A 13084-nucleotide genomic window follows, 5' to 3' on the forward strand; every position below is an offset into this window, starting at 1 on the left:
GCAGCCTGATTTAGAGTTAACTATCTTGAGAGTATTGTATCATCTGCAAAATTTTGCAACCTCATTATTTACCCCTTTTTCCAGATCATTAATGAATATGTTGAACAGTACTGGTCCCAGTACTGACACCTGGGGGACATTATTTACCTCTGTCCATTCTGAAAACTGACAATTTATTCCTCCCTTTGTTTCTAATCAGTTACTGATCCAGGGGGTCAACAAGCATGTGTAGAAGGGTGATCCAGTGGATATAGGGAAGAAGCAGCAGGTGGCTGCTTCACCTTCCCTGCTGGCAGAGAGTTCTCCTGCCCCCTGCCAGGACCCAGAAGCAGCAAACTTTGAATTTTTTTTAGCAGACAGCTGGGCCACAGGTGTGTGCTAACTGGGCTACAGGCGGCTCGTGGGCCGAGAACCACTGCCCTATATGTACCATAACAAGCTTGGAAAGAACTGACGTGCTGGAGGACTTGGGGAGCAGAAGGGAAGAAAAACATGATAAAGAACAGTGTATCAGGGAGTGCTAGATCAGGGACACCTAGGGGAGCTACAGGATGGAGGCTCAGCCAGCTCCCAGAAGCAGCAAGTCATGGGCAAGCAACAGGATGAAGGACATGCTGGAGAGAGATACAGAGAGAGAGAGAGAGAGAGAACGTACCCCAATATTCCAGAATCAGGGGCAGAATACATCAGGGGAAGAGAGGGATCCCAATATCAAGACTCTGGAGGAACAACTTATTCTGGTAGATAGAAGCCAGAGGCAAAGTAAGCTGGAGGACAGTTTCATGGGATGTGATTGGCATGATGAACTACAGGCCGAAGTGGAGGTGTGGGGGAAACATCTACACTTCACGTGTACCTTTTGCAGGTAGAGGGCAGGCGTCTCTCACTGGTGGTCCATGGAAGGCCAGTCTCAAAGAACAGGAAAGCTCAAGTAGAAACTCAACCCTATAAAGATAGTAGGCTGTGGGCACAAAGAAGACCTCTTCTGGAGGCAAGAAAAGGTCTCAGTTGGAATAAGTGGGGGTTGTATGTGACATCCAGGCTATGATAGATAGTGCCCCACTGAAATTGCTACAACATTGGGAAGGCTGAGAATTTAATTGAAGTCAATTAATCAGTTTCTGTTGCGGATTATTGACACTTGGGTGGCAACTGATGGGCTAATGAGGCAATTGACTCAGTAATTGGGAGGAACTGGGCAATAAGGTGTGTGTGTGGGGGGGGGGTGCTCACAGAGGGAGCCAGGGCAAGGAGAGAAAGCTTTGTGGAAGTGTCATCTGGTGTATATTGTTAGGAGTATGTACTGTGCCATAAGAGCCAAGCACATGCTAGAGAGAATGGATTAGAGTCAGCTTCACCACATACACAGCTAGGAGCACATGGCTCTCCTTTGTCTTATGTTGCACTGTCTTAGTTCTCAGAAAGCCTTACTTCTAAGAGTCCAGACTGTGCCTCCTTCTTATGAATCCACAAGACAACATATGATATCAGAGTGAGGTGGAAGTGAGGACAGAGAAAAGAGAACTGTGGTGAAGGAGTAAAGGAGTCATCTTGAAGATGGAACAACTAAAAGCCCCCAAGGAGCTGAAACTCTTAGGTAGTGCAGCAGTCTCCTGGAAGAGAGCCAAACAGAGTTTTGATGGATAGATTAGATATGATATGCAAGCAGCTGACTCTGATGAGAAAGAAGACCAGCAGAAGAAGATACTTTTTCTCAGATTACCTTTTGGTCTAAAATCCACTCCAGACATCTTTCAGAGAACTATGAAGCATATATTTGAGAGCATTGAAGACATAAAAGTGTATATGGATGACATTCTTATCTGGGGCAACACAATAGAGGAACATAATTACAGGTTAAAAAGAGCATTGGACAGGGCTAGAGCAGTAGGCCTGAAGGTATTTAAACAAAAATCCAGGCTCAGAGAAATAACCTATTTAGGAGACAAGTTAATCAAACAAGGTGTATGTATTGATCCTAGCATAACACAAGCTATAAGAACTATACTACACTCAGAAAGTAAGGAAGGAATACAGAGGATCATAGAAATGGTTAATTTTGTTGATAAATTTATACCCAATTTGGCTGCACCCTCCACGCACCAGCAACTCCAACCAGAAACCTCCATGCACTCATGCAAAAGAATAGTCAGTGGACATGGGATGCTCACCTGTACAGAGAGTTTGGTAACTTAAAATAATTTATTCAAAAAGCCCATCTTAAGGTATTTTGACAGCAGGAGACAGACCAAATTATCTACTCATGAGTCCAAAGAAGGCATAAGAGCAACACTGCTACCAAATATAATGACCATTGGAGACCAGTGACATATGTATCCAGGGTTCTTACGAAAACAGAATGCCACTATGCCCAAATTCATAGGGAAGCTTTAGCCCTGGTACATGGGCTGTAAAAAATTCCATGTGTTCTTTTATGGAATACCAATTGTTACAGAAACAGATCATAAGCCTCTGATATCAATTGCAAAGAAGGGGATAGATGACACTTTGACCAGAATATGACTGTTTTTTCAGCTCCAATTGTATAATTTAACAATGACATATAAACCAGGGAAAGAGTTGGTGATAGCAGACATATTGTCCAGAGCATTTTATAAAACTGTAGCAGAAACAGAGATGGAGTCCGACTTCGTGCATGTCAACTTGATACAAAAGAATTGTCCTTTCTCAGAAAGGAAGTGGAATGCATTTGCTGAAGGTACAGCTAATGATGAGATTTTACAGAGGGTAATTAAGCCTATTACCACAGGGTGGCCAGGACACTATATAACAAATCCATATTTCCAGTTCAAAGCAGAACTGTTTATTATTGCTGGCATATTGTTTAGAGGAAATCAGAGAGTACTGCCTACAAGCTGACATGGTCCTAATAATACATGAAGGACACTTGGGTGTGGAGAATTGTAAACACAGAGTCAGAAAGAATACTGTATTGGCCACAAATGAACAATGAGAGAGAGAGAAAACTTTAAATTTGTAAAAATGTCAAAAATACCAAACCTAAACAGAAAAAAAACCCTATATTTTATAAACAATAAACTGTTAAGGCCATGGTCTAAAGTTATTGTGGATTTATTTACATACACATGTAAAGACTATGTTTTGGTTTTAGATTATTATTCTCATTATCCTGAGGTTGTTTTATTAGAAAATACCACATCAAAACATGTTATAAGGTACATGAAATTCATATTTTCCAGACATGGAATCCCTGAAGTTATCACGGTCTGATAATGATCTGCAGTTTGACGGGCATGAATTTTTAAAAGTTTGCTAGAGGGTATTGGTTTAAACATGTAACTTTGAGTCCTATGTATCCTCAAACCATGATCTTATAGGGAATGGTGTAAAAATTGTTAATTTTTTTTTTTAAATGGCCACTGTTACTCAGGCACAGATCCATATCTGGCTATACTGAACTAAAGAGTCGCACCAAAGAATCAGGGACAGTCACCTGCAGAGATGTTGTTTGCCAGATAGTTAAGAACAAGACTCCCTAATTTAGTAGTAATCCCTAATGGCAATACTGACCTAGATGGGTATAAGCAACATAAGTATAAACAAAAGATATATTATGACATCAGGATCCAGTGTGTTAGAGCCTTTGAAGCCCACGATATGGTGCATATCCATGATGGTACTTGCTGGGCACAGAGGGCAGTAGTGACTCCTGAGGTTGCCTCATGATCTCATAAAATAGACTCCTGCAGGACACACATTTCTGAGGAACAGGAGACATCTGCAACATCTTCCTGAAGATGGGGATAAGGAGGCAGAATGTTCACTGACAGTTACAGGATAATGCACTGAGAAAACCAGAAAGGAGCCTTCAGCTCAGCAAGCAGTGCAGTCTGCTGATTCAGTTAGTGCAAGGAATGAAGTGGTGCCTCATAGAACTAATAGACTGGACAGAACACCCAAAAGACTGATTGAGCACTGCTAACAAAGTTGAGTATGTTCTGGTATTTGTAGAGACACAGTTGGTATGTATGTTAAGTTGTTTGTGATTGCTTTTGCTGGAAAGGGGAGATGTTAGGAGTATGTACTGTGCCTTTAAGAGCAGAGCACATGCTAGCGAGAACCGGTTGGCAGGAGTCCAGAGTCAGCTTCACATGATACACAGCTAGGAGCAGGTGGCTCTCCTTTATCTTATGTAACTCTGGTTTTAGTTCTAATAAAGCCTTCCTTCTAAGAGTCCAGACTGTGAATGAATCCACATTCATATGAATCCACAAGTCAACACATATATCTGTGGTTCCTTCTGATATTCTTTGAAACAGAAGATTAAAAGCATATGTGCTAAAAGGGAAGCAGCCTGTGTGCCTATGGCTAGGAGACCACAAGAACAGGCTAGACAGTGGTACTTACAGGGTAGATGAAGGGATGCCCTGTGGCACAGCCCGTCCTGCAGGGAAACACACAGGAGAAGTGAAAGAGGTGGAAGCAGTAACTGCTGACCTGCTGCAATGACCCCTGCCAGTATACTGGTCACCTTGCATATTAGTTTTCAGAACATGGCACGGACGGAGATAGCTCTGGTAGCACAAAGAGGCAGCCTCCACATAGATATAGCCAAAGGCATGATCACATTGCATATACTATTAGATCTCTGATGTTTTGGCACAGTTGGCCACAAGGTCTTGGTAACCTGCCTAGCTGGAGTAGATAGTAAACACTATAATGCTGTAATCATTCCTTTCCAGCAAAACCCAGAGAGGTCCTGCCTGTGGGATGCTGCAGAGATCCATTCTGTCTCCCAGGCAGACAGAGGGAAGACCCATTAGACTTTGTGTTACTACCCAATCCCAGTGATTTGGGGCATGAGTTGCTTATTTCCAAAACTTCTGCTGTGGAGACAGTTTGTTGTCAAGAAAACACTGGCCCAGAGCCTCAAAGGTATTTAGGCCACTAACTCCTATTCATTTCAATGGGAGATAGCAGCCTAAATATCTCGGAGGATCTGGGCTACGATTCTCCCATAAAAAAGTGCTTTTATTTAGGAGGGCAGCCGTTGGCCTGAACAAATCTCCTTCCCCAAGGAAACTGAGTATCTAGCCTGTAGTCAGCAATTAGCGTAGCTCCACTCACAGCAATGGAGCAACACCAATTTATAACAGCAAAGAATCCAGCACTAAGGAACCAGTGGGTCCAAAACAAAATGAATAAGTGCCATATAGGTGAACACAGAGTGGGGTGCAGTCAGTGTAGTTAGAAAGTTTTGTGGAGTATGTGGGTAATCAGTGAGTCTATAATTATTTTCTGCTTCCAAGGGACCCCTGCTGAGAATATATGATCAAAATCCAGAGGGAGACGAGAGATTCACTAACAGGTTTCAGATCAACTAGTAAGTTTCAGGGGTGTTGGAACAATTTTTATAGTGGGGTTGCGGAGAGCCATTCAATCAAACTGTAAATCCTATATATAATGGAAACCACTTCAAGTCAGAGGGTAGGGCAGCACTCCTTGCATCCCCAGTTCCAGCACCTATGGTAAGTTTTGCCTCACCCTATTGTCAAGCAAAGCTGTTTCTTAATGCAGTTTATGGTTCCAATCTCATAAATATCAAAGATTTAGTTCCCTGGTAAAGCAAATATTTTGTCACATGCTCAGCTCTTTAATTAATAAAACAACACTTAGAGCCTTACATCAGTCTGGATTTTGTCAATAATTAAATCAGATTGGCATAAAATAAAAATACTACTAGGTTTCTTTGTTTTGCAAGAAAAGTTTCCAACAAATTCCAAAAAAAGACAACACTTTGGACTATTCTCAGAACCTTGGGTCTCATTTACACCACAGTGAAATCAGGAGTAACTCCATTGAAGTCAAAGTGACACGACTGGTATAAAACTGAGGTCTAAGTCAGCCCCTTTGATTCTTCACACATATATATTTCTAACTATAATAGCACAAATACATTCTCTTAAAGAATAATCACATTGTAAAGAACACATGTTTTGGTGGAGGTGATTTGTCCATCATATACCAGCCTTCTATTACTCTCCCTAAAATAATACTGTATATAAGGAACATGTTATTTTAAAAGTTTTTATTACAGTGAAATTTCACATGACTTTGCTGTGTAAGAATGTCCTTATTAAAGATATTTCTTTCTCCAGAGAGTCTTGTCTTCCTCTCCTCATCAATGTGTTTTTGTCTTGCCAGACTATATCCTGGGCACCGGCTGGCTCTCTTGTACTCCATACGTCTTCCTTATTTTACTATGTTTCTAAAAGAGAAATAGAAATAGAGATCAAGAATTACAAAGATCAAAAATAAAAATGCGTACAGATAAAAAATGGATCACCTACCTCATGCTTCAGCCCTATACCAGTAGGTCTTAAAATAGCCTAGAATCAGTACTCAAGAGTTAAAGGATTTGGACCTGGACTCTTGTTTCCTGCTTCTTCCCATCCATCATGAAAGCAAGATTTCTTCACACTCCTTGATATTGTTGACATCATACGTATGTTTTCAACGTGGAAGCTTCTCCTCAGTGGTACACACTAAACCCCACTCTGTGACTTCCAAGAGGGAAAGGATATATGGATTATATAGTGGAATGACATTTCCTTGTTTCTCATGTATTTTTTTCACTGTAGAAGTACTTCAAATGCTTACCTTATGTAGTCAAGTAAAGGGAAATCCTCAGGCTTACCATTTTTCAAATTTCCTGGTCACTTACAGATCACATTCCTACAAATACTATTACCCTCCTGAAAAAGTCTGAAAACTAAAAGGGAAGAATACAATGCAAAGTACACACCCCGAAGTACTTGAGGAGACAAACAGAAGATCTGCACAAATCAGTCTGGATCCCAAGTATATAACTCAATGCAAATTTATTCATACTTCATAAACATTTATAATATATTTCCATTTTTGTATTACTTAGAGAAAAATGCTTGCTAAATAAAAGTATATTTTGCTTTTCATATGCTATTACTTACATTTTTTTAATATTATTGATCTTTAGCTAGTTAAAGAATTACTTATGTCAAAACAGGACATCTAATTATAAATCTAATTGGTATATCTGATAGAATTTTCGGTCTGAAGTTAACTTCTTTTTGCTTCTTAATATGAATAGCTTCTTTATCTCACCAAGTGCATTGTGCTTTTATGCAGATCACAATACAGTGAGAACAATTAAAGAAACTGCACTATCAGATAGAAGTTTATTCAGTTTGGGGATATCATCCTTGGTATCTTGAGGGCAGAGATCAGATGAGAAAAGTCACTGATGTATGATGAATTGAGGACTGAAGAAACTAAAATGGTTACGGGCCTTGACCCCTTATGGGCCAGAATCTGTACCATAAGAAAAGATGGAAGAGTGAATACACTTATGACAGAATGCAGACCTAAGAATAGTTGCACAGTTCAGATGGGGAACCTGGAGCACTAAGAAAGTTTAAAAGGATTGGCACCAAAGCTTTGACAGAGCAGGAGCATAACCCAGGCATCAGAAGTGCTAAATCCTTCATGTGGATCTGCATGGCTGCAGGGATGGATCCGCACAGATCTACTTGTGGGAGCTAGACCTACAATTATTATCATGTTGTCTTTCTTAATAACATTCCTGGAAAATTGAGCTAGCAGCTTCCAAGACATACCTCATTTGAAAAGTCAATTTGACAGAACTAGGTTGAGGATACACCACCATGCTTAAAAGTTGTATCTATACCAAGGAAAATAGCCTATGTGCTAATGTGGGTGAGTGATGGAGAGGAGTCAAACATGATAGCATAAGCCTGTTACTATATAGAAAACATCTTTCAATATTCTCTGGGTTTTTACTACCATGAAAACAGCACAGGGAATGAGGAGCTAAAAGTTCTAAAGTCATTTTCGCCATTCCAGATAATTTAACATCTCTGTGATACAAACTCAAAAAGCTCTGGTCCTGCACTCAATGCACAAAGGCCCATGGATATCAGTGAAAGTTGTGCATAAGTCTTAGCTTTATAGCTCTTATTTCTCAGGCATTGCCTAGCTCTCCACCCCTCTACTCAAAAGTCTGGGTTCCTTAACATCTCTCTCAACTAGGTCATCAGAAAGGGTATAAGTATATTAATCCAAAGTAGAATATATGTATCACATGTCTCTAAAATAAGACTGTAATCCTATCCATTATCCATTTAAGTATTCATTATCATTTAATCAGTCATTTGTCTATCATTTTATGTTATCATAATAAAAGCTTATAAAATTATACAAATTCAGTTATCAGTGTGAGCATTACTGTTTTTCACCTCAGGGGTCCCTACAAAACTCTTATGGAGCCTGATTCCAGGACTAGAACCTCATTATTTTCTAATCAGATCAATTGGTAAGCCTATAACCCCATTCAAATTACTGAAAAGCTCCAGAGAGGTAGCAATGTTAGTCTGTATACAGCAAAAACAACGAGAGCTAACAAATTTAATTTCTGCAGGCATAAGCTTTCATGGGCTGCAACCCACTTTGTCAGATGTAAGGCATAAAAAATCAGATAGGGGGTATATATATACATCCAAGGGTAAGAAACAACAATGGGAAGCGTAGGTATTAGCAAAGTCCATTCAATTAGAGTAGATGAGGCCTATTCACAACCATTGATCAGAAGGTGAGAATGTGTGACCAGTGACAATTACTTCCTGTAATGAGATAACCATTCCAAGTCTCTATTCAGACCCAGTTTGATTGTGTCAAGTTTGCATATGAGTTCCAGCTCTGCAGTTTCTCGCTGAAGTCTGTTTTTGAAGTTTTTTTGTAGAAGTATGGCAACTTTCAAGTCAGCTACAGAGTGTCCTGGGAGAGTGAAGTGCTCTCCGACTGGTTTATGGATGTTACCATTTTTTATGTCTGATTTGTGTCCATTTATTCTTTTGTGTAGTGACAGTCCAGTTTGGCCAATGTACATGGCAGAGAGGCATTGCTGGCACATGATGGCATATATTACATTAGTAGATGTGCAGGTGAATGAGCTCCTTATGGTGTGGCTGATGTGGTTAGGACCTGTGATGGTGTCACTAGAGTCGATGTGCGGGCAGAGTTGGCAATGAGGTTTGTTGCAGGGATAGGTTCCTGAGTTAGTGTTCTTGTTGTATGGTGTATGGTTGCTGGTGAGTATTTGCTTCAGGTTGGGGGGCTGTCTGTAAGCAAGGATAGGTCTGCCTCCCACGGCTTGAGCGAGTGAGGGATCATCGGATAGGATAGGTTGTAGATCCTTAATGATGTGCTGGAGAGATTTTAGCTGGGGGTTGTAGTTGATGGCCAGTGGTGTTCTGTTGTTTTCTTTGTTGGGTCTATCCTGTAGTAGGTGACTTCTGGGTACCCATCTGGCTCTGTCAATTTGTTTCTTCACCTCTCCAGGTTGGTATTGTAGTTTTAAGAATGCTTTATGGAGATTCTGTAGGTGTTTGTCTCTGTCTGAGGGATCGGAGCAAATCTGGTTGTATCTTAGGGCTTGGCTGTAGACAGTGAACCATGTAATGTGTCCAGGGTGGAAGCTGGAGGCATAAAGATATGTAATGCGGTCAGTTGGTTTTCGGTATAGGGTGGTATTAATGTGACCATCCTTTATTTGTATTATAGTGTCCAGGAAGTGGATTTCTTGTGTAGACTGGTCCAGGCTGAGGTTGATGGTGGGATGGAAATTATTGAAATCCCGTGGAATTCTTCAAGGGACTCTTTCCCGTGGGTCCAGATGATGAAAATGTAATCAATGTAGCATAGGTAAAGGAGAGGAGCTTGGATATGAGTTTTGAGGAAGCAGTGTTCTAGGTCAGCCATAAAAATGTTGGCATACTGTGGGGCATAGCTGTGCCACTGACTTGAAGGTATAGATTGCCTCCAAATCTGAATTAGTTGTGGGTCAGGACAAAGCCACAAAGTTCAGCTATTAGATGTTCCATATCACCATCAGGGAAAATGTTCCTGATGGCTTGTAGTCCATCTTTGTGTGGAATGTTGGTGTAGAGAGCTTCTACATCCATAGTGGCTAGGATGGTCTTTTCTGGGAAATCACTGATGGATTGTAGTTTTCTCATGTAATATATGCCATCATATGCCTGCAATGCCCCTCTGCCATGTACATTGGCCAAAATGGACTGTCACTATGCAAAAGAATAAATGGACACAATCAGACATAAAAAATGGTAACATCCATAAACCAGTCGGAGAGCACTTCAATCTCCCAGGACACTCTGTAGCTGACTTGAAAGTTGCCATACTTCTACAAAAAAAACTTCAAAAACAGATTTCAGCGAGAAACTGTAGAACTGGAACTCATATGCAAACTTGACACAATCAGACTGAGTCTGAATAGGGGCTTGGAATGGTTATCTCATTACAGGAAGTAATTGTCACTGGTCACACATTCTCACCTTCTGATCAATGGTTGTGAATAGGCCTCATCTACTCTAACTGAATGGACTTTGCTAACACCTACCCTCCACATAGTTGTTCCTTACCCTTGAATGTATATATATACCCCCTATCTGATTTCCATTTCTTGCATCTGACAAAGTGGGTTGCAGCTCACGAAAGCTTATGCCTGCAGAAATTAAATTTGTTAGTCTTTAAAGGGCTACAGGACTCTCCTTGTTTTTATTCAAATTACTAAACATTCAAAAATCAGGCAACAGATTGGCGAAACAGCCAGGAGGCTCGAGGAATATGTGACAGGAATTCTTTTAGGAATTTTAGGTGTTTACAGGCACTTGGGAGACTCACCTGAGGTAAATTGAGCTAGAGAGCAAAAAGGCTGTCTGTATATGAGTCTGGGAGGCTGCCTTGAAACACCGGAAACTTGATTTCCTTTGACTGTTTCTTGGCAGTGGTCCCAGAAGTGTTTCCTGTTCTTCACTGCACTATAGCATCTGTTTATGTGGAGCAATTAATTTTGCAATAGAAAGTTGTACTGTTTAAAGTGATACAAGGATTCAAGGGGCTTTGGAGTGTAAAAGGAGTATTGATATTGAGATACCAGAAGTATAAATAATTGCAGTAGCACCGGTGCCTGGTGACCCACACTTTGAGGTGGCAGGGGAATTGATTTTGTTTTGTTTAAGCCGCCAGAAAGACTGCAGTATTTTCAGTCCCTACAATTGTCCTGGGCACAGCCCACGTTCGTCTATCACGAGCTTACCCCAGCTGTTTGGTAGGTCCCAACTGGGTAAAGTCCTCTCCATCAGCTAAGAACACATTAGCCATCAAGGGAAGAGAAGGGAACTCGCCCTCACCCTTCTGTTGTTTTTTTCTTGGGACTTGTCTGAAGTAACTGGAGTAATTGTTGAGACCGATCAGGGGTGTTATTTCTTCTTTTGTTATCAAAGGAACGCCTTCAGATTTAGAATTAAAGATTTTAAAGTTTAGAATATAGTGGTTATTACTATAGTGTTGAAAATTAGCCAATAGAGTTTTATAAAGTTTAAGGTCTACATCTAAGTTTAAGTTTTAAAGTTTAAGTTCTTTATTTTGGATTTTAAGTAAGTTTATTTAGTGTTAAGATAAGTGAAGCAAGAGCCATACAGTCCATAGCGTTGCCTGCAGTACAGCTTTGGAAAACTTTGCCAGGAAATAAATTAAAAAACATAGAGGAGGCTTAGGGCAACTAAGAGACAGTGAAATTATTTTTGAACATAGTAATCCATGGGGTTTTGTGAGTCAGGCTTTTGATCAGGAAGTAGAACAAAAATAAAAGGCTAAAGAGGTAAAAGGAATTGTTGTAAAATGTTTGCTGATGGCTTGTATCACACTTGGGCGGAAATTGAATAAAAAAATTGAGTTACTTAGAAGAGCCCAGCAAACTTTGGAAGAGAAAGTGAAAACTAACCGGAAGCTAACAAATCGGCTAAGTAAAGTTTCAGAGGATCAATTAGTCATTGTTAAAAAAGAACAGGCGTTAAAGAAAATGTTAAAGCAAGGTCAGTATCAGGTGCAGGAAGCAGACGAAAAAATTTGTTGCTGGCAGGAACGGGCAGCTGTCAGCGTAAGATCGCTGAATGACTGTAAATCAGAGCATGGTCGGTTGTTGGACCAAATCAATAAGTTGAAAGGTCTACTAGATGGCTATAAATCAGAGCATGGTCTGTTAGATTAAATCAGTAAGTTGGAAAGGCTTTGTAAAGTGTTAGAGAAAGAAAAGATGAATCAGCACACAGCATCGCCAGAGGATAGCAGGGCTGCAGAGACTTCAGCTGCGAGCTCCTTGAGAGACAGAGTAAGCAGAGAGGTGCAGACGGTGACACAAATTGTGAGAGAGATAAGGGACAAGCTAAAGGATGACAGAGCATCGATTCCTATCCCCATTGGTATGGTAGAACCGATGGAGGTAAACCAACTTGCAGGACCAATTACTAAAAGTAGAGCGAGAAAGTTGGCTTGATCTGACATGGTACCTTTAGAAGCAAAGTCGAAGATTAAGTCTCAGGCGTCACAAGAAGAGCCAAAAGAGAAAGTTAGTGGTAAAGCAGTTGCGATCACTCTGTCAGCAGACAAGGGAAGTCATAAAGTGGCACAGCAGGAGTCAGATGTCATCTTAAAGGAAGTGACTGGTGATGTACAGGATGAGATTAGCGGAGCAAAAGGGGAGGAGATATCTTCTCTTCCATTAGCATCTGCCCTCCTTAAAAAAGAGGGAGTGCCTTTGGAGTCTGTGATTGTGCAGGGATTGGAAGATGCAGTTTCACAAGTGACACAAGTAGCTAGTGCTTGTGATATAGTAATCTCTAAATTACAACTGGGAGTAATACAACATCCCAGGGATGCTATTCCTGCACCCCCATCTAATGTTACATTGGCACCATATAGCTCAAGTGATCTAGCCCCTTCGGGTGGTCACTTGGTGTCCTTTGAACAATCATTACGAGCACTACCTAGATCCTTTGAATTTCGTGGACCAACATTACCCCCTTGGTATATTCTGGTATCACCCGGTGTACCTGTAGTGCACCCAGCTACACCATTTTCAGGTACTAGGGAACGTCCTTCGCCAGTGTGGAGAAGCCTTAAGCGGAGAATGTAAACATTTTATGGAAAGCTACCCTGACCGTGCAAACCTAGAACTGTGTTCAGA

General features: G+C 40.8%; 1 long non-coding RNA gene across 1 annotated transcript; it reads right to left on the reverse strand.

The window, feature by feature from the left end:
• Positions 1 to 6104: 6104 nt before the first annotated feature.
• Positions 6105 to 12525, reverse strand: LOC137163693 (uncharacterized). The gene is made up of 3 exons (XR_010922788.1): positions 12408 to 12525; positions 6333 to 6545; positions 6105 to 6250 (listed from the first exon to the last, which is right to left on the reverse strand). It is a non-coding gene; the product is annotated as an uncharacterized lncRNA (long non-coding RNA).
• Between the last annotated feature and the right edge of the window lie 559 nt (positions 12526 to 13084).

Source organism: Emydura macquarii, unplaced genomic scaffold (assembly GCF_026122565.2).
Source record: "Emydura macquarii macquarii isolate MOO-44397 ecotype Brisbane River unplaced genomic scaffold, CSIRO-AGI_Emac_v2 contig_2636, whole genome shotgun sequence".
Lineage (NCBI taxonomy): Eukaryota > Metazoa > Chordata > Testudines > Chelidae > Emydura > Emydura macquarii.